Source organism: Rhinopithecus roxellana, chromosome 15 (assembly GCF_007565055.1).
Source record: "Rhinopithecus roxellana isolate Shanxi Qingling chromosome 15, ASM756505v1, whole genome shotgun sequence".
In the NCBI taxonomy this organism is placed as follows: domain Eukaryota; kingdom Metazoa; phylum Chordata; class Mammalia; order Primates; family Cercopithecidae; genus Rhinopithecus; species Rhinopithecus roxellana.
The window spans coordinates 9,793,555-9,818,341 of record NC_044563.1 but is presented as its reverse complement, the minus strand read 5'-3'; positions in this window follow the sequence as shown (position 1 = coordinate 9,818,341).

Genomic DNA, 24,787 nt, shown 5'->3' with positions numbered 1-24,787 from the left:
CACTCAAGAGCACTCCTCACTCTCTGCATCACTCACCAGCACCTGAGGCAAATGCTTCCTTCCTCAAGCTCTCCCAAGAGCTCCAGAGACCAGCACCCCTGCCAACTGGACAGCTCCCAGGGCGCACTCCACAGTCATTTCAGGAGCAGGATGTAAAACTGAGCACAGGGTATGCCCCCAGCCTGCTCTCCCTTCCATGAGCCCATCCAGGCTAATGCACCCCCCCAGCAAGTCCCCTGACCAGGACACAGGGAGACGCCACAGGTTCCTGGCTTGGTGTCCTGTGGCTGCTGCAAGAAACCTCCGAAAACTTGGTGACTTAAAACAACTGATTCTCTTGTACCTCTGGAGGTCAGAAGCCCAACACTGATATCACTGCGGGGAGGTCAGGGGGCAGCAGGGCTCTGTTCCTTCTGGGGGCTCTCAGGGTGAGTTCACCAAGGGCTGCTTCTGGCTTCTGGGCTGCTGACCATCCTGGTCCTGTGGCCACATCACTCCAAACTCTGCCTCCATGATACATTCCCATCTCCTTTCCTTTCCATGTCAAATCCCCCTCTGACTTTTAATTACAAAATATAGGGGTTGGGGTTAGGAAGCACCAGATTATTCAGAATAATGTCCGCATCTCAAGATCCTTAACTGAATCACGTCTACACCATGGTTTTTCTTCTTGCAATGGGCCATTCACAGATTCTAGGGATTAGAATGTGGATATCTTTTGGGAGATGGAGGCATAAATCAGCCAACTACAGCTTCCCTCCCTCCTGGCTCCTCACCGTACACTAAGTTCTGTTCACTCCGTGGCCACAGCATCACCTCCACGAGTCCCTTCTTTCCCATCACACAGCCACCTAACAGTCTTGTCCGAGTCCTTCCAAACTCAACTCAGATTAAGGTCTCCTCAACTGTTTCCCAGCTGCTGTGAGCCCTTCCTGTGATAAATTCTCCTTATTCATGCCAATGTGAGCCTCCCAAAACTGAAACATGGTCCTATCCTCTTTCAGCAACCCTAAACAACCAGAGCGTACGTATTCTCAAGGGTTTCAAGTAAGGGAAGTCATTTTCTACCCTAAACTCATGTTTATATGATAATAGCTATTGTTATACAACTGAGAAGAGAGCAGATAAGAGTAGCTATTATTAAACACTGCTTTTAAAAGAAATTTTTATTTTAATAACACCAGAAAATATTTACACTTAAACAAATAGAACCTAAGTGTGTGAAATTCAAGACCAGTTTAGCCTACACACTGTGCATGGACAGGCACAAGGATTCACAGACAGACACAAGGATTCACAGAGCTCAGGCTATATTCTGAGAACCCCAGAGAGGAACAACGGCTGGAGGAACACATCCATAGCCTTGTGTTCCACATGAGGACTTCCAAGACCCTGCTCCTGGGAGCCCTATCTCTTCATCTTCTGTTTTCCTGGGTGCTCTGTCCTCAGCCATAGTTGTTTATGTCTCATTTCTTATGCATCACATGAGTCACATCCTTGCACCAAGACATATGGGTTTTCCTTTGCCTTTATAGACTTACCTGCCTCAGACGTTTGACCACCCCATCCGTAGAATGCACTTCACATGTCTCCTTCTCTGTGAGGCCCCCTTGGATGCCCACACCTTACATTACATCTTTATACACACATGCACCCACATGCATAGACATCCTTTTTTATCATCCATTTATTTTCCTGTGAAATAGAATGCATGTCATAGCATGTTGTGAGAACACATTATATAAATTAATACTATAAAGCACTCAACATACCTTAGAAATTATTACTCTAATGCTTACAATTAATAAAAATTTCTATTTATTGAACACCCCAGCATGCATCTTGCTGGAACATTTTTCATTTGTTTTTCAGTCCTCACTAGTACCCAGGAAGGTCCAAGATTGTTTCCACTAATGAATATGAGAATGAGAAATGCCTACCCAGGGCCCCTTAATCCTGGCTCTATTTTGGAATCCACTGGGAAGCTGTCAAAAGCAGGTGATGCCCAGGCTCTGTCTGGAACACATGAATCTGTGTATAAGTAAAGCCCATGCAGTCCTCATTCTCTCACCTCTCTCTTCTATAGGGGCAGTCATCCAGTGACCTGGGAAGGCAGTAGCTGGTACAGGAGTCCCCCATGATACTCTCAGGACTCCTGACATCCCCAGGGCTGTTGCTTAGGGCCGCTGTCTTAGCTACTTCCATAGCCTTTGAAGCCTGGGGGTCACAAGGTGCTCACTCTTCTCATCATTCGAAGCTAATCACATTCATGTCACATATGGTAACATTTTCCTTTCAGAGATTCTGTTAAAACAGTGTGAAGTGGGATCCAGCAAGACCGCTCAGGCTGGGACAGGGAGAAGAGAGTATCAAAGTCATTGTTAAGGAGTACAGAGTTTCTGTTTGGAATGAGAATTTCCTAGAAATGTGTAGTGTGACAATACCAAGAATACACTGAAGGCCACATCATTGTACACTTAAAAATGATTGAAATGACAAGTTTCATGAAATGACAACACAATAAAAGAATGCAAGGACTGTTGCTCTCTGAGGGGGAGGAGTAACGTAACTGCAGGGGAGCTGGGCTTGTATTTTACCCCTAGAAATGCCTTCCTAGACCTGCCAGCATCTCATAGTCAGCTTTCTCGGTGTCTGTGTGCTCATTGATTGACATCCTGGATTTCTTCTTTGCTAATGATAGTGCTAATTTTGAAGAACATCTAGTTCAAAAACTTGAGAATGAGGTTTACCAAGGATGTAGGATTGACTCATACAGGGTCTCTTTATTTCTTCAGGTGTCTCTCATGACCACTGAGCTAAGTAGAGTCTCCTAATTTGCCCTCTGGACAAATATTATCAATCTCTGCCTAGGCACTTTTTCTCCAGTGTCTTCTCCCCATGATCCATCCTACACTTTATGACAAGCTCAATATTCTGAATATGAAGTTTTGATTTAGTCATTGCTTATTTATTTATTTATTTATTTATTATACTTTAAGTTCTAGGGTACATGTGCACAACGTGCAGGTTTGTTACATATGTATACATGTGCCATGTTGGTGTGCTGCACCCACTAACTCGTCATTTACATTAGGGATATCTCCTAATGCTATCTCTACCCCCTCCCCTCACCCCACGGCAGGCTCCAGTGTGTGATGTTCCCTATCCTGTGTCCAAGTGTTCTCATTGTTCAATTCCCACCTATGAGTGAGAATATGCGGTGTTTGGTTTTCTGTCCTTGTCACAGTTTGCTCAGAATGATGGTTTCCAGCTTCATCCATGTCCTTACAAAGGGCATGAACTCATGCTTTTATATGGCTGCATAGTATTCCATGGTGTATATGTGCCACATTTTCTTTTTTCTTTTTTTTTTCTTTTTTTTTTTTTTTTTTTTGAGACAGAGTCTCGCGCTGTCGCCCAGGCTGGAGTGCAGTGGCCGGATCTCGGCTCACTGCAAGCTCCGCCTCCCGGGTTCACGCCATTCTCCTGCCTCAGTCTCCCGAGTAGCTGGGACTACAGGCGCCCGCCACCTCGCCCGGCTAGTTTTTTTGTATTTTTTAGTAGAGACGGGGTTTCACCGTGTTAGCCAGGATGGCCTCGATCTTCTGAACTCGTGATCCACCCATCTCGGCCTCCCAAAGTGCTGGGATTACAGGCTTGAGCCACCGCGCCCGGCGCCACATTTTCTTAATCCAGTCTATCGGTGATGGACATTTGGGTTGGTTCCAAGTCTTTGCTATTGTGAATAGTGCTGCAATAAACATATATGTGCATGTGTCTTTATAGCAGCATGATTTATGACTTATAATCCTTTGGGTATATACCCAGTAATGGGATGGCTGGGTCAAATGATATTTCTAGTTCTAGATCCTTGAGGAATCGCCACACTGTCTTCCACGATGGTTGAACTAGTTTACACTCCCACCAACAGTGTAAAAGTGTTCCTATTTCTCCACATCCTCTCCAGCACCTGTTGTTTCCTGATTTTTTTAATGATTGCCATTCTAACTGGTGTGAGATGGTATCTCATTGTGGTTTCTATTTGCATTTCTCTGATGGCCATAAACGGTGAGCATTTTTAATGTGTCTGTTGGCTGCATAAATGTCTTCTTTTGAGAAGTGTCTGTTCATATGCTTTGCCCACATTTTATGGGGTTGTTTGATTTTTTTTCTTGTAAATTTCTTTGAGTTCTTTGTAGGTTCTGGATATTAGCCCTTTATCAGATGGGTAGATTGCAAAAATCTTCTCCCATTCTGTAGGTTGTTCACTCTGTTCACTCTGATGGTAGTTTCTTTTGCTGTGCAGAAGCTCTTTAGTTTAATTAGATCCCATTTCTCAATTTTGGCTTTCGTTGCCACTGCTTTTGGTGTCTTAGTCATGAAATCCTTGCCCATGCCTATGTCCTGAGTGGTATTGCCTAGGTTTTCTTCTAGGGTTTTTATGGTTTTAGGTCTAACATTTAAGTCTTTAATCTATCTTGAATTAATGTTTGTATAAGGTGTAAGGAGGGATCCAGTTTCAGCTTTCTACATGTGGCTAGCCAGTTTCCCCAGCACCATTTATTAAATAGGGAATCCTTTCCCCATTTCTCGTTTTTTTTCAGATTTGTCAAAGATCAGATGGTTGTAGATGTGTAGTAGTATTTCTGAGGGCTCTGTTCTGTTCCATTTGTCTACATCTCTGTTTTGGTACCAGTACCATGATATTTTGGTTACTGTAGACTTGTAGTATAGTTTGAAGTCAGGTAGTGTGATTCCTCCAGCTTTGTACTTTTGGCTTAGGATTGTCTTGGCAATGTGGGCCCATTTTTTGTTCCATATGAACTTTAAAGTAGTTTTTTCCAGTTCTGCGAAGGAAGTCATTGGTAGCTTGATGGGGATGGCATTGAATCTATAAATTACCTTGGGCAGTATGGCCATTTTCACGATATTGATTCTTCCTATCCATGAGCATGGAATGTTCTTCCATTTGCTTGTGTCCTCTTTTATTTTGTTGAGCAGTGGTTTGTAGTTCTCCTTGAAGAGGTCCTTCACATCCTTGTAAGTTGGATTCCTAGATATTTTATTCTCTTTGAAGCAATTGTGAATGGGAGTTCACTCATGACTTGGCTCTCTGTTTGTCTGTTATTGGTGTATAGGAATGCTTGTGATTTTTGCACATTGATTTTGTATCCTGAGACTTTGCTGAAGTTGCTTATCAACTTAAGGAGATTTTGGGCTGAGATGATGGGGTTTTCTAAATATACAATCATATCATCTTCAAATAGGGACAATTTTGCTTCTTCTTTTCCTAATTGAATACCCTTTATTTCTTTCTCCTGCCTGATTGCCCTGGCCAGAACTTCTGACACTATGTTGAATAGGAGTGGTGAGAGAGGGTATCCTTGTCTTCTGCTAGTTTTCAAAAGGAATGCTTCCAGTTTTTTCCCATTCAGTATGATATTGGCTGCAGGTTTGCCATAAATAGCTCTTATTATTTTGAGATATGTCCCATCAATACCTAGTTTATTGAGAGTTTTTAGCATGAAAGGGTGTTGAATTTTGTCAAAGGTCATTTCTGCATCTATTGAGAAAATTATGTGGTTTTTGTCTTTGGTTCTGTTTATATGATGGATTACGTTTCTTGATTTGCATGTGTTGAACCAGCCTTGCGTCCCAGGAACGAAGCCCACTTGATCATGGTGGATAAGCTTTTTGATATGCTGCTGGATTCGGTTTGCCAGTATTTTATTGAGGATTTTTGCATCGATGTTCTTCAGGGACATTGGTCTAAAATTATCTTTTTTTGTTGTGTCTCTGCCAGGTTTTGGTATCAGGATGATGCTGGCCTCATAAAATGAGTTAGGGAGGATTCCTTCTTTTTCTATTGATTGGAATAGTTTCAAAAGGAATGGTACCAGCTCCTCTTTGTACCTCTGGTAGAATTCGGCTGTGAATCCTTCTGGTCCTGGACTTTTTTTGGTTGGTAGGCTCTTAATTATTGCCTCAATTTCAGAGCCTGTTATTGGCCTATTCAGGGATTCAACTTCTTCCTGGTTTAGTCTTGGGAGGGTGTATGTGTCCAGGAATTTATCCATTTCTTGTAGATTTTCTAGTTTATTTACATGGAGGTGCTTATAGTATTCTCTGATGGTGGTTTGTATTTCTGTGGGGTCGGTGGTGATATCCCCTTTATCATTTTTTATTGCATCTGTTTGATTCTTCTCTCTTTTCTTCTTTATTAGTCTTGCTAGCGGTCTATCAATTTTGTTGATCTTTTCAAAAAAAAAAAAACCAGCTCCTGGATTCACTGATTTTTTGAAGGGTTTTTTGTGTCTCTATCTCCTTCAGTTCTCCTCTGATCTTAGTTATTTCTTGCCTTCTGCTAGCTTTTGAAAGTGTTTGTTCTTGCTTCTCTAGTTCTTTTAATTGTGATGTTAGGGTGTCAATTTCAGATCTTTCCTGCCTTCTCATGTGGACATTTAGTGCTATAAATTTCACTCTACACACTGCTTTAAATGTGTCCCAGAGATTCTGGTACGTTTTGTCTTTGTTCTCATTGGTTTCAAAGAACATCTGTATTTCTGCCTTCAGTTCGTTATGTACCCAGTAGTCATTCAGGAGCAGGTTGTTCAGTTTCTATGTAGTTGAGCGGTTTTGAGAGAGTTTCTCAATCCTGAGTTCTAGTTTGATTGCACTGTGGTCTGAGAGACAGTTTGTTATAATTTCTGTTCTTTTACGTTTGCTGAGGAGTGCTTTACTTCCAACTATGTTGCCAATTTTGGAATAAGTGCGATGTGGTGCTGAGAAGAATGTATATTCTATTGATTTGGGGTGGAGAGTTCTGTAGATGTCTATTAGGTCCACTTGGTGCAGAGCTGAGTTCAATTCCTGGATATCCTTGTTAACTTTCTGTCTCGTTGATCTGTCTAATGTTGACAGTGGGATGTGAAGGTCTGCCATTATTATTGTGTGGGAGTCTAAGTCTCTTTGTAGGTCTCTAAGAACTTGCTTTATGAATGTGGGTGCTCCTGTATTGGGTGCATATATATTTAGGATAGTTAGCTCTTCTTGTTGAATTGACCCCTTTACCATTATGTAATGGCCTTCTTTGTCTCTTCTGATCTTTGTTGGTTTAAAGTCTGTTTTACCAGACACTAGGATTGCAACCTCTCCTTTTTTTTTTTTTTTTCCCATTTGCTTGGTAGATTTTCCTCCATCTCTTTATTTTGAGCCTATGTGTGTCTCTGCATGTGAGATGGGTCTCCTGAATACAGCACACTGATGGATCTTGACTTTTTATCCAATTTACCAGTCTGTGTCTTTTAATTGGAGCACTTAGCCCATTTACATTTAAGGTTAATATTGTTATGTGTGAAGTTGATCCTGTCATTATGATGTTAGCTGGTTATTTTGCTCGTTAGTTGATGCAGTTTCTTCCTAGCATCAATGGTCTTTACAATTTGGCATGTTTTTGCAGTGGCTGGTACCAGTTGTTCCTTTCCATGTTTAGTGCTTCCTTCAGAAGCTCTGGTTAGGCAGGCCTGGTGGTGACAAAATCTCTCAGCATTTGCTTCTCTGTAAAGGATTTTATTTCTCTTTCACTTATGAAGCTTAGTTTGGCTGGATATGAAATTCTGGGTTGAAAATTCTTTTCTTTAAGAATGTTGAATACTGGCCCCCACTCTCTTCTGGCTTGTAGAGTTTCTGCTGAGAGATCCACTGTTAGTCTGATGGGCTTCCCTTTGTGGGTAACCTGACCTTTCTCTCTGGCTGCCCTTAACATTTTTTCCTTCATTTCAACTTTGGTGAATCTGATAATTATGTGTCTTTGATTTGCTCTTCTTGAGGAGTATCTTTGTGGTGTTCTCTGTATTTCCTGAATTTGAATGTTGGTCTGCCTTGCTAGGTTGGGGAAGTTCTCCTGGATAATATCCTGAAGAGTGTTTTCCAACTTGGTTCTATTCTTACTGTCACTTTCAGGTACACCAATCAGATGTAGATTTGGTTTTTTCACATAATCCCATATTTCTTGGAGGTTTTGTTCATTTCTTTTTCCTCTTTTTTCTCTACACTTCTCTTCTTGCTTCATTTCATTCATTTGATCTTCAATCACTGATACCCTTTCTTCCAGTTGATCGAATTGGCTACTGACACTTGTGCATGTGTCACATAGTTCTCATGCCATGGTTTTTCAGCTCCATCAGGTCATTTAAGGTCTTCTGTGTATGCTGTTTATTCTAGTTAGCCATTCGTCCACTATTTTTTCAAGGTTTTTAGCTTCTTTCTAATGGGTTCGAACATCCTCCTTTAACTCAAAGAAGTTTGTTGTTACAGATCTTCTGAAGTCTTCTTCTCTCAACTTGTCAAAGTCATTCTCAATCCAGCTTTGTTCTGTTGCTGGTGAGGAGCTGCATTCCTTTGGAGAAGAATAGGTGCTCTGATTTTTAGAATTTTCAGCTTTTCTGCTCTGGTTTCTCCCCATCTTTGTATCTTTGTGGTTTTATCTACCTTTGGTCTTTGTCTTTGTGTGTGTGTGTTTTTTTTTTTTTTTTTTTTGAGACGGAGTCTCACTCTGTCACCCAGGCTGGAGTGCAGTGGCCAGATCTCAGCTCACTGCAAGCTCTGCCTCCCGGGTTTATGCCATTCTCCTGCCTCAGCCTCCTGAGTAGCTGGGACTACAGGCGCCCGCCACCTCGCCTGGCTAGTTTTTTGTATTTTTTAGTAGAGACGGGTTTCACTGTGTAGACCAGGATGGTCTCGATCTCCTGACCTCATGATCCGCCCGTCTCAGCCTCCCAAAGTGCTGAGATTACAGGCTTGAGCCACCGCGCCTGGCCTACCTTTGGTCTTTGATGATGGTGATGTACAGATGTGGTTTTGGTGTGGATATCCTTTCTGTTTGTTAGTTTTCCTTCTAACAGTCAGGTCCCTCAGCTGCAGGTCTGTTGGAGTTTGCTGGAGGTCCACTCCAGACCCTGTTTGCCTGGGTATCACCAGCGGAGGCTGCAGAACCACAAATATTGCAGAACGGGAAATGTTGCTGCCTGATCCTTCCTCTGGAAGCTTCGTCTCAGAGGGGCACCCGGCTGTATGAGGTGTCAGTTGGCCCCTACTGGGAGGTGCCTCCAAGTTAGGCTACTAGGGGTTCAGGAACCCACTTGAGGAGGCAGTCTGTCCATTCTCAGATCTCAAACTCTGTGCTGGGCGAACCACTACTCTCTTCAAATCTGTCAGACAGGGATGTTTAAGACTGCAGAAATTTATGCTGCCTTTTGTTCAGCTATGCCCTGACCTGAGAGGTAGCATCTACAGAGGCAGGCAGACCTCCTTGAGCTGTGGTGGGCTCCACCCAGTTTGAGCTTCCCAGCCACCTTGTTTACCTACTCAAGCCTCATCAATGGTGGGCAACCCTCCCCCAGTCTCACTGCTGCCCTGCAGTTTGATCTCAGACTGCTGTGCTGGCAGTGCGCAAGGCTCCGTGGGCGTGGGACCCTCTGAGGCAGGTGCGGGATATAATCTCCTGGTGTACCATTTGCTAAGACCTTCGGAAAAGTACAGTATTAGAGTGGGAGTAACCCAATTTTCCTCTTTCACAAAAACAAGCAGTAAAATCTTCCTTATACTTCTTTTATGGAGTGCAGAAAATACCATTTGTGCAACTTTTACATATCCTAATATAAAGAATTTAAATTTGATGTCCAGGCAACCAAGATTTCTTAGTATACATGATTGGAAATCAGGTACCATTTAATTAACCACCTCATGGAAAAGGAAGTGCAGATCATAGGTGCTAAACAGTATGAGTGCCAGAATTGTTCAAAACAAAATTCGGTGGTTATAATAATGAGTATTTCTGTGTATTTATAAGTACACATTGTTTATAGAATTTTTTTTACCATTTAGTTAATATGTCAAAAATTCCAATTAAAATATTCCATGATAGAAAATCTAGAGATATACCAAAAATATGGTAAGATCATTTTTTTTCTTAAAATATCCATATAAGACTCATCATTCCTAGTGTAGAACTCCAGTATTTTGCAGCTCATTAAGGTAATGATGGAGTGTGTCATACTGTTACAGTATTTCTCACTTTTATGGCCATATAGCAACTCAAAACCAACACATCCTGTATTTGAGATCAGATTTTAACAATCCTGTGTTGAAAATATGACATAGAAAGCAGTTGAAATTGGAGGACCTTCAACAAATAGTACTTGTGGCATATTTATTGGAGAAATAATTTCAAAGAACAGGATTATTGGAACAAAAATTATTAACAGGATTACTGGAAAAAATATTATTTAGGAACATTTCCTTGCCAATCAGTGGCAGGCAAATGTTCCTCAAACATTGGTCCCTGTTTGGCTAAGTGTCTCCTGAATGACAGAATAAATAGAGAGAAAATTCTGGTTTTGCTTTCAGTGTTAATTTTCCTGGGTATTAGATGTTTGTGGACAAATGCAAGAAAACAAGAAGAAGACAAGTTTCTGGATTTCAATATTTGACTTGACAAGAGAGACTTGCAAATGCAAGTGACCTACCTGTTTTTGTTTTCCAACAAACCATGTACAGCAGCATTCGGTGTAGGGACTTCTAACTTTTCCCAAGACTTTTGGCTCAGAGGGTGGTCTGTACCTGACTGCTGATTGCTAGATACCACAAATTTTCTTTTGTATTTTGTCCTTTTTTGTGGAAAGTGTAAGAGAATTGCTGAAACTTCAAATTCATGTTCATTTCAGTAAACTAACTGCAAGTCCCTAAAGTTCTTCTTTCTTCTCCCACAGCAACAGAGGCTTTCCAGACATCACACTCACAGGCCTTGAAGGAGTTGGTGTTGTGGGATAATTTAGGAATCAGAGAGACTGATGGGTTGAGGAAGATTTATTATGTAGGTGCCCTGGCCCAGTCAAATTAATATCTAAAAAGACAGCCCCAAGCAAAAAGTCAGGTTATTTCAAGCATTTTGTGGGGCAAGGGGAGATCTGTGTAGGGGGAAGCATATTACAGAAGCAAGAAACAAAGACTGTTATTCAATTAATTGAGACATGCATTATTTCATTTCTTACTTTTCAAGGAAAAACATGTTTTACGACTTGAGTTTATCTGTCTAGTAACCTTGCAGCTGCACAGCTAGAGAAACAGAATCTTCACAATCCCTGGGAAAGGGAGAGATAAGGCTCACTAGCCACAGAAAAACAGGCAGTTGATTTTTAAAGAACTCCAGCTCTTTTTCTCTTTCTCTGTCAGGGTTGTGGGGGAAAGCCAGCAGTCACAGGCCTCACCCATCTCCCACACAATCCAAAGGGCTGGTCTCACTCCCACCGTGCCCACCCAACAGCACCAAATGTGTTTCCAGGCAGTGGGTGAGCAAGGCTGAGAACTTGCCCCAGGCTGCCCTCAACTGGAAAATCAAATATGGCTTTCTTTCTTCTCCCTTCGTGAAGTCTGCACACCAGATTCAGGCCCTCCCCTGAGTCCTGGCCAGGAGGCTTCTTGTTCAGTTCAAATTGTTACCAAGTTCAGCTGGAGATTTCCTTCCTTCTGTGGTCTTTCCCTGCACTTCTGGTCAACTCCTGAAGGACCTCTGTGAGGCCAGGCAAAAACAGTTTGCTAGGGGACCCAGCAAGCTCCCAGGGCTTTTCCCACTGCTTCCTGTAACCCTGTATTTTGCTTGGCTCTCTAAATTGACTCAGGTTTAGGTGAGGTCAAAATCTACATAATCTAGGCCTTCAGATTCCCCAGTAGGGGTGTATGCTTGGGGGTGGATGATTTCTCTTTCCCACTTCCACAGTTTGGGCACTCACAGTATTTGAAGTGTCTCCCAGGTTCTGCAGGAGCAATCTGCTCCCTTCAGGGGGCTGTGGGTACTCTCAGGTTTCCTTTTTTATTCCTGCAGTCATTCTGGAGCAAAAATTCACTATTTGAGCCTCCACATGCTGCTCTGTTTGTCTGAGTTGGAGTTGCCATCTACTTCTGCCTCCTGTCTGCCACGATCCCCAGGTCCATGTTGCTGAACTCTGTGTACCTTTGTTCCTTGATTTCACTATTTACCTAACTTACTCAGAATCTTAGTAGTGACCCTTTTGTTGAATTGATTCACAGTGTCTGAGGTCCACCCCCTGCAAATAATTTGTAAACCAGTGTTCCAACTTCTAATTACAGGGAGAAACGGGAGGGCCAAGAAGCTTGAAAATTAACGTCCTTGGAACAGCTCTATTTAGGCAAACTAACATAGAAACCCAAATTAAGTTTAGAAAGTAGACTGTAGACTCCAGCAAAACAGACTGAAATGAACACCAATGATATTAATATGTTTATCTCACGTTTAGTGCACACCTGCTATGTACAAGCATAACGTTGGGTTCTTTGTTGGCTGCAGAGTTGAGTCACTGATGAAGTCCACCTCTCTGAATGAGAATTTGGTTCATAGGAATTGTGGACCAGCAGATATGATGCTGCCAGTCCCTGTCTCAGAATCCATTATTCTCCGGGTATTGACTATCTTTACCATTGTCACTGTTATCCCTGAAATTGGGTGATAGCTGCCATTTCCCACAGTAATTAGAAAAGTTTTTTCTGTGGGTGTTTTGAGGTGTTTTAAGTTGTTTCCCACTCTATGTTTTTTTATAAGCATAAAGTTGCTCCAAATTGTGGAGAAGAATTGTCAGTTTCTTTATATCTTTTCCTATTTCCTGTATATTTTTATCATCCTTTCTCCTTTGCTCCCAATCCTCAGAGAAAAGTCTATCTTTGTCTTGGGTGAAGTATTTTTGTTTCCTGGTCCATTGGAGTCCCTGGCACCCTCCACAGCCCCCAGCAAGGGAGGCGCTCTGGATGTGAGGGCATTAAAACTGGTCTCAGCCTGTTTTTACTGCAATGTAGGGTAGACACTAATACTTATGTTTGCATGTGGGTAGAAGGTGGATATGCTAAAATTGATCAGGAGACATCAGGGCTTTTACAAACACAGTACTAGTGTCCTAAACTCTTGATCTCTCAGTAGAGATGGGGAAAGCAGATTTTATACCCTTCCTTGGTGAATCTCTGGCAGCTGAAAAATCACCAATCATTGATCCCTGATTCACAAAACTCTCCTTTACCACTGGTAAGCAAATCACAGATGCCGGGCTTCCAGGAATTTCTGATGACTTCTCATGGACCAAATGTGAAACCACTCAAGATTTCTAGTCCACAATGAGCTTGTCATACACCCTACAAACTTCTCAAATCACTGCTATGTTGCCCCAACTGACAAGATAGGTCCTGTCTGCCTCTAAATAGAGCTAGAGATTTCACAGGAACTTCATTTCTCCCTGGCACTTAGGATTCACAGAACATTTACTTTGTGCCTGGTTATTATCAACTCTCTCACCACACCTACACCTACACACACACACACACACACACACACACACACACACACACACACACAGAGGCTGGATCCTACTCCCTAGACAAAAGGAATGGCGGTTTCACTAACCTTCATTTCAATTACTTATAGTTTCTACCCTGCCCCAGAAGCCTATGTTGCTCAGTTCTGAGAATCACAGACTGTGATCAGGTCTGTCTGTTTTCATCATATGCAAAGTTGTTAACAGTTGACTATTATTCCAGCCTAGACCTTTTCTTCATTTCATACCCTCCAAAAACCCTACTCTGAGTGCCACCCTGGTTTAGATAATCATTTTCCATGTTCTCATAATTTTTGGATCACAGCTCCATCCAACCAATGAGCTCATCTAAATAGAAGACCTTTGTAGGTGTTCAACTGCATTCAGTACAACGGAGATATCTTTATGGGTCTGCCTTTCCCAAGAGACTGAAGTATTTGGGTGCATAAATGTGTCTTTTAAATGTGTCTTTTAACTCTTTGAATCACCAAGTCTAGCACCAGGACTGGAATAATGAGGTTTCCTTAAACTGACCATGAGTGTGAACCTCAAGGTGACACCATTTGTGTAAAATCTGGAATCTTCTTGAACATTTGCAAGATGCCACCAGTCACTAGGGGAAGGCCTTAACTCCCATACCCAGATGCAAAGCTCAAAGTGACTAAAATGAAATGATAGTTTTGCCAGGTTCTTTGTGATCAAAACAAGTGACCAGCTTTTCTCTTCTTGTGAAAAGACGGTTTTGCATCCTCCTAGCAGGTACGAAAGACAATAAATAGGGTGCAGTGTATACTGCTCCAGCGACGGGTGCACCAAAATCTCACAAATCACCACTAAAGAGCTTATTCGTATAACCTAATACCACCTGTACCTCAATAACCTATGGAAAAAAAAATAGGTGGCTCTTGTGGGCCAGGCACAGTGGCTCATGCCTGCAATCCCAGCTCTTTGGGAGGCCAAGGCGGGTGGATCACTTTGAGTTCAGGAGTTTGAGGTCAGTCTGGGCAAAATGATAAAACCCTGTCTCTACAAAGAATACAAAAAAATTAGCTGGGCTTGGTGGCTTGTGCCTGTAGTCCCAGTTACTTATGACACTGAGGCTGGAGAATTGCTTGATCCTGGCATGCAAAGGTTGTGAGAGGGGAAGCTGGCTGGGCTTCTGGGTCTGGTGGGGACTTGGAGAACTTTTCTGTCCAGCTAAAGGATTGTAAATGCACCAATCAGCACTCTGTAAAAATGCACCAATCAGTGCTCTGTGTCTAAAGGTTTGTAAATGCACCAATCAGCACTCTGTAAAATGAATCAATCAGTGCTCTGTAAAATGGACCAATCAGCAGGATGTGGGCAGGGCCAAATAAGGGTATAAAAGCTGGCCGCCTGGAGGGCAACCCACCTGGGTCCCCTTCCACATCATGGTTGCTTTGTTCTTTTGCTCTTCACAATAAATCTTGCTGCTGCTCACTCTTTGGGTCCACACTATCTATATGAGCTATAACACTCACCGCAAAGGTCTGCGGCTTCACTCCTGAAGGCAGCAAGACCATGAACCCACCAGGAGGAGCAAACAACTCTGGATGCGCCCCCTTTAAGAGCTGTAACAGTCACTGCGAAGGTCTGCGGCTTTACTCCTGAAGTCAGCAAGACCGCAAACCCACCTGAAGGAAGAAACTCTGGACACATCTGAACATCTGAAGGAACAAACTCTGGACACACCATCTTTAAGAACTGTAACACTCACCGCGAGGGTCTGTGGCTTCATTCTTGAAGTCAGCGAGCCCAAGAACCCACCAGAAGGAACCAATTCTGTACACAGTTGCAGTAAGCTGTGATCTCACCACTGCACTCCAGCCTGGATGGCTGGCAGAGTAAGACCCTGTTTTAAAAAAAAAAAAAAGGTGGCTCTTGCCTGTAATTCCAGCTATCTGGGAGCCTCAACTCAGGGAATGCTTGAAGTGAGGAGTTTGAGAAAAGCCTTGGCAACATAGAAAGACTCTGTTACTTAAAAAACTGAAAACAAAATAAAAAACAAGAACAAAAAGAAACAACATCTCTTTGCCATCAGAGGCCTATGATTGTCACAGTTATCTGTCCGTCAAAGCACGTGGCCACAATGGAAATCAACAACAGCGACAACAACAAAGAACATTTCCTTAGAATGGACCAAGACCACAGCCTGAACATGTGTTGAATTTCTGACCATCCTCCTATGAAATCTCAAGAATTGATAAACTGCGACAACAAAAGAACAAAGTGGTAAACTCCACAGTGTGATGGAAATAAAACAGTGACAACATTTGATGAGAATGTTTAAGATTTCCTGACAGAGAGCAGATAGTATGGGCTCTACAGGGAAATAAGACTGGAGAAAACTGAAGTACAAATATATGCTGCAGAAAAAAAAAACCTTTAGATAGAGGAGCTTTTGGTGGAAAAGAGGAAACAATGTTTAGGGCACAACTTGGATAATTATTGAAGCTGAACACAGGAAAGGATGAGAGTAGAAACATACAGTCAGATACAAACAGCCATTTCATTCCAGTTCCCTCTGTCCTTCCTCAATAAGCAGTTTTTCTCAACACAAGACAGGAGTAAAAATTGGACAACTGATTATCCACAGGTTCATTAAGTCCCAAGATCAGGTGATCAAGCTGAAATAATGCAGGATCACTAAATAGTATGTAGTGCTAACTATCAAGGAAACATATTAGCAAAAATTCCATTGGTCAAGGGTGATGATCACATGTTTTTGAAGATGTGAGGATATTTGTCCAGAAAACGTGGAACCTCATGTCATAAAGATTGGTGACTCATTAATTTTCTCTCTAAGTGGCAGTCAATGTGACATATAGCCCTGCACATGTCAGGGCTTTTTCTCTTCCCTTTGTCATTCTGCAAGCCACACATCTCAAAGTCTGTATTTATTTAAGATATTATTTTTCAGTGCTTGTCAGTTAGTGTCCAGTCAAGAAATAGGAAACATTACGGGTAAATTGAACAGAGAAAATTTCACAGAGGAGTTGGTATTAGTGGTTTTGAAGGTTACAGAAGGAAAAAGGGGATGTAAAGGATGCTCAGTTTTTAATAATGGCAGAAAGACTCTATCACCCCAGGGCTGGGAGAGAAAAAGAAAAATGGTGTTGCCCAGATCCTAACACTGTAGGTGAAGAGGAGGCTGCTCTAGCTAAAATTGGGCCACCTCAGCAGGAAAGGAAGACATCGCCGTGTACCCTTCCCTGCCGGGCTGCTGGGTGCTGCAGGCTCTGCTGCCATAATCACCGCAAGAGGCAATGTCAGAAGCAGAGAAACATGACTTCTGCCTCCTCCAGCCTTCCAGTCTCCCAGCAGTGCCTTCCACTGGAGAGCCCACAGGAGCCAGCTGCCACAAGGTTCTGGGATGGGAAACACACAGACCTTGTGTTTTAGCAATGAGGAGACGCACTAGAAAAAACAAATCTGGAGCTACAAAATATGAGCCCTATCTGACATCCCATGATTGTAACCTAGAGTCTTGATCTTAATTTTTCAGCCAGTTGGAGGCCATTTGTCTGACCTATTGAAGAGTTAATAGCTGGAAAGTTTGTTGCCTGTAAGTATCAGAGCCAATAATATTAAGAAGACCAATAACAGATGGCACAAAATGTTTTTAGTGTTTCTTTCAATGCAACAGACTGTTGGGGAGGAAAGGCCTTTCTAATGAGTAAACTGTCAAGTTCACCAAAGTAAACTGTCTCTAGGAACACACAGTAAGGATCAGTCCATGACTTTCCTGGTTTATCTCACATATCCTGAGGTTATTTGCTCTGCTTTTCCACGCAGTTCTTCCAAAATTTATGAAACACGTCATTAGACCTATTGTGGGTGCCACAGGGCAACTGCTTTCCTCTCCAGAACAAGATGGAGAAAATCTACTTAATTTCATCATCCTAAGTGGCACCTGTTATTGCAGGGAACTAAAACATTTCTTTTTTGGTGTGGTAGCTCCGATGTGACTGTGGTTTGCTGTCCTCATGTGTGTTGTTCACATGTGGGGCCAACTTACTAAGACATGCAGGTACCTCAAGTGTGGGCCAGCACACCTTATGAACTGTGAGGATGGTCAAGAAGAGGTGTGTGAGGACCTGGCCCAGTTCTCTGTGAGGCAGTTCTCCCTCAGGGATTCCTTTATATGGAAGAGGAGGTGGAAATGAGAACCACGGTGACCACCTGATAAGTGTATGTTCAAAAAGTCCTTGGTCATTAGGATCTTGATTGATCCTCTAAATCTTTCCATCTTTTAGAAACATGTTCACTACTTTGAAGATCAATCCCTACAGAATCCCTGGGTAGTATGGTCAGGCAGAAGGACTCCAGATCCAAATTATCCTGGTGAGGACACAAGTCCAAGGACTCTGTGTTTCTTGGGGATCAATAATATTTACCCCATACCCCTCCCTTAGACATAGGTACAGGATTTATTATGAAGGATATTAACAACAACATAATAATAGTCACTTTGATCTTACCATAAATTAGGTTATGGAAAAGTAATAATCTTAACTGGGAGAAATCCGAACAGAACCAGAACCAGATTCTGAAGCACTCATTGTTAACACTTAGGGTACAGGAACATTCCTTGTAGGCAGAATTCGTTAGATTCAGTATAATATTTTATGTTGAGAAAGATTGGTTAATTGATTTTCTTTGACTTATTATTTATATTTCCTCTTTGGTTACATAACTATAGGAATTGATGTTTAGTGCTCAGACGCTGTGATACTTATTTTCCTCCAGAAATGTTTATTCCTTATGTAAATCCTGTAATGTAGACACTGATTTATCACCTGATTTTAAAATGAAAAAAAAACAAAACAAAACTATGACTGCAAAGCTAAGCCACTTGCAGAAGAACTCAAAAATAGAAAATGCCAGAGCTGAGCTTGAGCCCAGGTAGTCTGGTCCCAAAATTGGGCTTCTTCTCACTCCTCAAATGATGGATACGTGCTAATTTTGAAAGATCCACAACAGCACTGAACAAAACATCAAACTACCCTAGTAAAATTCTGTTAAACAGATACTAGAAGGGTTTCAGAGAAAAGGAAATGCTCATACACTGTTGGTGGGAGTGTAAATTAGTTTAGCCATTGTGGAAATCATTGTGGTAATTCCTCAAAGAGCTAAAAACAGAACTACCATTTGACCTAGCAATCTCATTATTGGGTATATACCCAAAAGAAAATAAATCATTCTAACATAAAGACACACACATGCATATGTTCATTGCAGCGCTATTCACAATAGCAAAGACATAGAACCAACCTAAATATCAATCAATGAAAAATTTAATAAAGAAAATGTGGTACATATACATCATAAAATATTATGAAGTCATAAAAAAGAATGAGATCATATTTTTTCCAGGAACATGGGTGGAGCTGGAGGGCATTATCTTTAGCAAACTAATGCAGGAACAGAAAACAAAATACTACATGTTCTCACCTATAAGTGGGAGCTAAATAATGAGAACACATGGACACATGGAGGGGAATAACAGACAGTGGATCCAGCTTGAGCATGGAGGGTGGGAGGAGGGAGAGAATCAGAAAAAATAGTATTGTGTACTAGGCTTAATCCCTGAGTGATGAAATGATCCATACAGCAAACCCCCAGGATATCAGTTGACCCATGTAACAAACCTGCACATGTACCCTGAACCTAAAATAAAAGTTTAAAAAATCTGTTAGAGGTGACATTGAATTTCTTTTTTTTTTTTTTTTTTTTTGCAAGATAAAAAAGGAAACTTTATTAGCTAGCCAATGTGAAGGAGGAAAGGGCGAAGTTCACCGGTCTCCGGCGGCGGAGGCCGAGGAAGTCGCTCTGGGGTTCTTGGGCGAGGTTCCTGGGTCCCGTGTATGAGGAGGGGCCGAGGAAGTTCGCGCTGCATGCCTGCCAGGAGCGGCTTTTCTGGGAGTGGGAGGGCAATAGGCGGGACACAGGCATGTCAGGGGGCGTTCCATAGGTGCAGCCAGGTAAATCTCGGTCTCTTCGGATTGGCGTCACCTGGCACATGCCCGGTTGATCTGCACCTTCCTGGGCGCTGGCTACATTTTCGTGCCGCGGGAAAAGTTGGTGATGAAGAACCCGGAAGTGCGCCATCTTAGTCACCTTTGTTCTTTGTTTCCCTCTCCCTCCATCCAGACAGTCCAACCTTTTATTGATTACGATGATTGGGGGCGGCGTTGTCTGTCTGGCTGCTTCCTGCTGTCAGGGGGCATTGTCATGAGGGTCTATGGTTGGCACCTGGACGTAGGGATGTAGGAGCATCTGGTTGAAGGTGACACGGGTGATCTCTTGAACTTTGGCTTGGAGAAATTTGATTAAAATGGGGGCAAAACATAGGATAAGACAGAGGATTAATATAGGAATGAGGAAGGGGAGCATTTGTTGTATTACTGGTAGCACCTATATGGGTGGGCCTGGGGTTAGGGGGGTGTTGAAGTTTTTTAGTTCTGTTTTAATTCTGTTTAGGGTTTGGATGTTTGTATTTTTGGTATAGTGGGACTTGGAGCAAAAACGGTTTTTGGGAGGTGCTTGTAGAGCCACTTGTAGCCTTGAAAGCAGTAGGTAAGGGGACTGTCACTAAGGGGGCTCTTTCAAGGGCTGCACAGAGGAAACACTGGGAGAGATTTGTTACGTGAGCTGCCTGTGTTAGGTTTAACCCTTGACGGACAAGCTTTAACTATGAGAAGGGGTCTTTATTGGAGGAGTGTAGTTGGTCTAGTATGGAGGAGTATAGTTGATCTTGTAGGGAGGAGTGTAGTTGATCTTGTATGGAGGAGTGTAGTTGATCTTGTAGGGCCTGTTCTTGTGATTGTATGGCTAAGGTTAAATTTTGTAGGTGTTTTATATTTTTAGGGAGGGAGTTTTGTTGGACAAGTGTCCTTTTTATTAAGAGGGTGGCAGTCGGATGTGAATCTTAAATAGGATCTCCGTAGAGTCCTCCTTTTACTCCGCCAGCCATTGGAGTGTATAAGAAGAGTAGTAATGTAAGTATAAAGTAGGACTCCATTTTGGTGTTTTTTAAGGGGGAGAGAAGGACGTTGACTTAGTCAGCAGCGGAGAGTTTTGTAGCCGATAGAGAAAAAGCAGAAGTATAAAGAGAAAAGAATTTAGATAACAGTAATTGTTTTACCTGGTATTAGATGGGCAACAGTGGTGACGTAGTGGAGGTAGTTGCTAGGAGACGGTATTGTCCACCGCCGTTTAGATTTAAGGACACCGGTTTGCCTAGTGTCTGGAGTATTGTTTGGTTTTAGTTAAGACTAGGCCGGAGATCAGACACTGGTTTGCCTAGTGCCTTAGGTGCCTAAAGGTCTAAAACAATTATTAGAGGAGATACAAGAAGCAGGTAATAGAATGATGACAGTAATAGAATGATGACAGAATAGTTAGGAAGGAGCCAAGGAAGAGGAGGGCAGGAATAGACTGAAGAGGAAGGCGGAATGAGAGTAAGAGACGGCTACCGATAAGGCAAGAATGAGCGTGACATTGAAGTTCTAGAAGAACAGAGCAAAGTTAATATCTTTAAATATTTTACTGTTTTGTCCAGAAACCAGTATGTGTCTCCATTTATTAAGATTTCCTTTTTATGTTGTGATTAAAGATTCATGATTTTATTCTTAGAGTCTTGCATATCTCCACTTGTGTAGATTTCAATGTATTTTTGTTACTGCTATTTATATTCTTGTCAACGGTACCAGTTTTTTCATTATGGTGTGTAATGGTGTAGCTAGCGTACAGGAAAGCAATTAATGTTAATATTCTGGTCTTGTATTCAGCTAACTTCATGTACTCTTACTTTTTAATATGTCTTTTTTCAGTAGATTGTCTTATATTTTCATCAAAGTTGATCAACTGTCTATAATAGTGTACTATTGATTCAGGTCTTTTTCTTGTGTGAAGATAATATGTTTTTACAATTCGTATCATTCTTTTTAAAAAAACATTATATTTTTAGAGTACTTTCAGGTTTACAGAAAAATTGAGTAGAAAATACAGAGTTTGCATCTAATCCCTGCCCTCCAACAGACACAGCCTCCCTCATTATTCACAGCTGAAACAAGAGTGATATACATAATTAATGAACTCAACTTGACACATTATTTTCATCCAAAAGGCATAGTTTATGTTAAAGTTCACTCTCACTGGCTTACATTCTATAAGTTCTGAGAAATGTGTAATGACCTGCACATACCATCATAGGACACCCTAATCAACAAATGGTGCTGGGATAATTGCAGTCCACATGTAGGAGAATGAAACTGGATCCTCATTTCTTACCTTACACAAAAATCAACTCAAGATGGATCAAGGACTTAAATCTAAGACCCAAAGCTATAAAAATTCTAGAAAATAACATCAGAAAAACACCCCTAGAAATTGGCTTAGGCAAAGACTTCATGACAAAGAACCCAAAAGCAAATTCAATAAAAACAAAGATAAATTACTGGGATTTAATTAGCCTAAAGAGCTTTTGCACAGCAAAAGGAAAAGTCAGCAGAGTAAGCAGACAACCCACTAAGTGGGAGAATATCTTCACGATCTATACGTTTGATGAAAGACTAATATCCAGCGTCTGCAAGGAACACAAACATATTAGCAAGAAAAAAAAAAATCTCATCAAAAAGTAGGCTAATTACATGAATCGACAATTCTAAAAAGAATATATAAAAATGGCTGACAAACATGGAAAAATGCTCAACATCAGTAATGATGAGGGAAGTACAAATCAAAATCAAAATGTGATATCACTTTACTCCCACAAGACTGGCTGTAGTGAAAAATAAAAAAAAAAATAGATGTTAGCAGGAATGTGGTGCAAAGGGAACACTTCTACACTGCTGGTGGGAATGCAAACTAATACAATCCCTATGGAAACCGTGTGGAGATTCCTTAGAGAATTAAAAGTAGAACCACCATATGATCCAGCAATCCCACTAGTGGGTATCTACCCAGAGTTAAAGAAGTCATTACACCAAAAAGATAATTGAACACGCATGTTTAAAGCAGCACAATTTGCATTTGCAAAAATATAGAACCAGCCTAAACGCCATCAATCAATGAATGAATAAAGAAATTGTGGTATGTATTTACCATGGAATACTACTCAGCCATAAAAGGGAACAAGTTAATGACATTTGCAGTAACCTGGATGGAACTGGGGACTATTATTCTAAGTGAAGTCACTCGAGAATGAAAAGCCAAACATCGTATGTTCTCACTCATAAGTGGGGGCTAAGCTGTGAGGTTGCAAAGGCGTAAGAATGATACAAAAGACACTGGGGACTTGTGTGAAGTGGTGGGAGAGTGGTGAGGGATAAAAGACTCCAAGTTGGATTCGGTGTATACTACTTGGTTGATGGGTGCACCAAAATCTCACAAATCACCACTAAGGAACTTACTCATGTAACCAAATACCACCCGTTTTCCAATAATCTATGGAAATAAAAAACTGAAAAAATAAAAAGTATTTAGAGTCGTTTTCCTGTTCTAAAAATATTCTGTGCTCTCCATTTTCTTTTTTTTTTTTTTTTTTTTTTTGAGACGGAGTCTCGCTCTGTCGCCCAGGCTGGAGTGCAGTGGCCGGATCTCAGCTCACTGCAAGCTCCGTCTCCCGGGTTCACGCCATTCTCCTGCCTCAGCCTCCGAGTAGCTGGGACTACAGGCGCCCGCCATGTCGCCCGGCTAATTTTTTGTATTTTTTTTTTTTTTTTTTTTTTTAGTGGAGACGGGGTTTCACTGTGTTAGCCAGGATGGTCTCGACCTCCTGACCTTGTGATCCGCCCGCCTCGGCCTCCCAAAGTGCTGGGATTACAGGCTTGAGCCACCGCGCCCGGCCATGCTCTCCATTTTCATGCCTTCCTCCTCCTAACCGCTGCCAGTCTCTGATGTTTGTCTTCATATTTGCTTTTCAGAGTTTCATATGGTTGGAATCCTACAGTAGGTCAACTTTTCATACGGTCTTCTTTCACCTAGTGATATGCGTTTGAGATTCTTCTTTGTCTCTTCATGGCATAATAGCTCACTTCTTGGTGATGAATCACGTTCCACTATATGTATCAAAGGGTAATAAGCCCTGCACCTATTAAAGACCTTCTCGGTTGCTTCCCAGTTTCGACAACTTTCAATCAAGTTGCTGTGAATGTGAGTGTCCACATTTTTGTATGAAAAGAAAATTTCGACCAATTTAGATCAACATCAAGGGGCACACTTACTGGAATTTGTGATAAAAATATGCTCACTTAAATAAGAAACTGCCACACTGTCTTCCAAATGGTTGTGCCATTTTGCATTCCCGCCTGTCAATCAACGAGAATTCCTGTTGCTCCTCGTTTTGCCAAGCAACTTGCCAGTTGTCAGTATCGGATCTTTTTTTAAAACGAAAATAAAAAAAAAGAAGTGAACTAAGTGAAGGAGCTGGTGTGAGACATCATTGATTAGAAGAATTCATTTGAGTCAAAAAGTGAAATGAAAGAATCAGCAGATACAGAAACTAATCTTCACCCACCTCCAGCCCATCTCACATGTCACCACTGCCAGATGTATGGACTGAGAGAAGCACTTTGTTACTTCACAGCTCACACACCATCAGTGCCTGAGCCAGACCTTCTGGCTTTGAAACTGTGCAACTGTGGACAGGTTTCTTATTTTCTGCAAGTCAGTTGTATCAACTATATTGGAAATGTAGTACCTTATATCTTATACTTTTGAACAAGGATGTGAATATGATGATTATTTTTTGCAGGTATGAACATACAAACTAAAAACTATTGTTAGCCTTTTCATTATCACTATTCTCATTAGCTATAGAAGGTTTTTGCAACCCATAGAACGTGCGTGTTTCCAAATAGAATGAGCTCACTGTAAGTTCGGTGACTGGATTTTCATGGAACAGTCTGTTCAATGAAACTGAGCCAATGTTTGTGTGCTCAAAGATAAAACATGGTTTGTTTGCAAAATAAATGAGTCAACAGAAGTAACAGGCTAAGGAAAGAGAATGTACTCAAGGCCCTCTTGGTTTTTAATGTACAGAAGCAGGTAGCTCAGAATTCAGGGGCCTGGAAGGTATAATTTTGACTTCACACTCAGGAGATTTACATTTTTTTTCATTGTCATGCACAAATGTAAAGGGTATCATCTTAAGCATTTCTTGGTGTGCACCTAAGTAGTATTAAGTACATTCACTTTGTTGTACAATTAATCTCCAGAAACTTTTTTGGGGGGAACCTGAAACTCTGTATCATTAAATAATAACTCCCAATATCTTTTTTCCTCCAGCTTCTGGAAACCACTATTCTAATTTCTGTTTCTATGAATTTGGCCACTGTAGATACCACACATAAGTGGAATTATACTATATTTGTTTTTGTGATTGG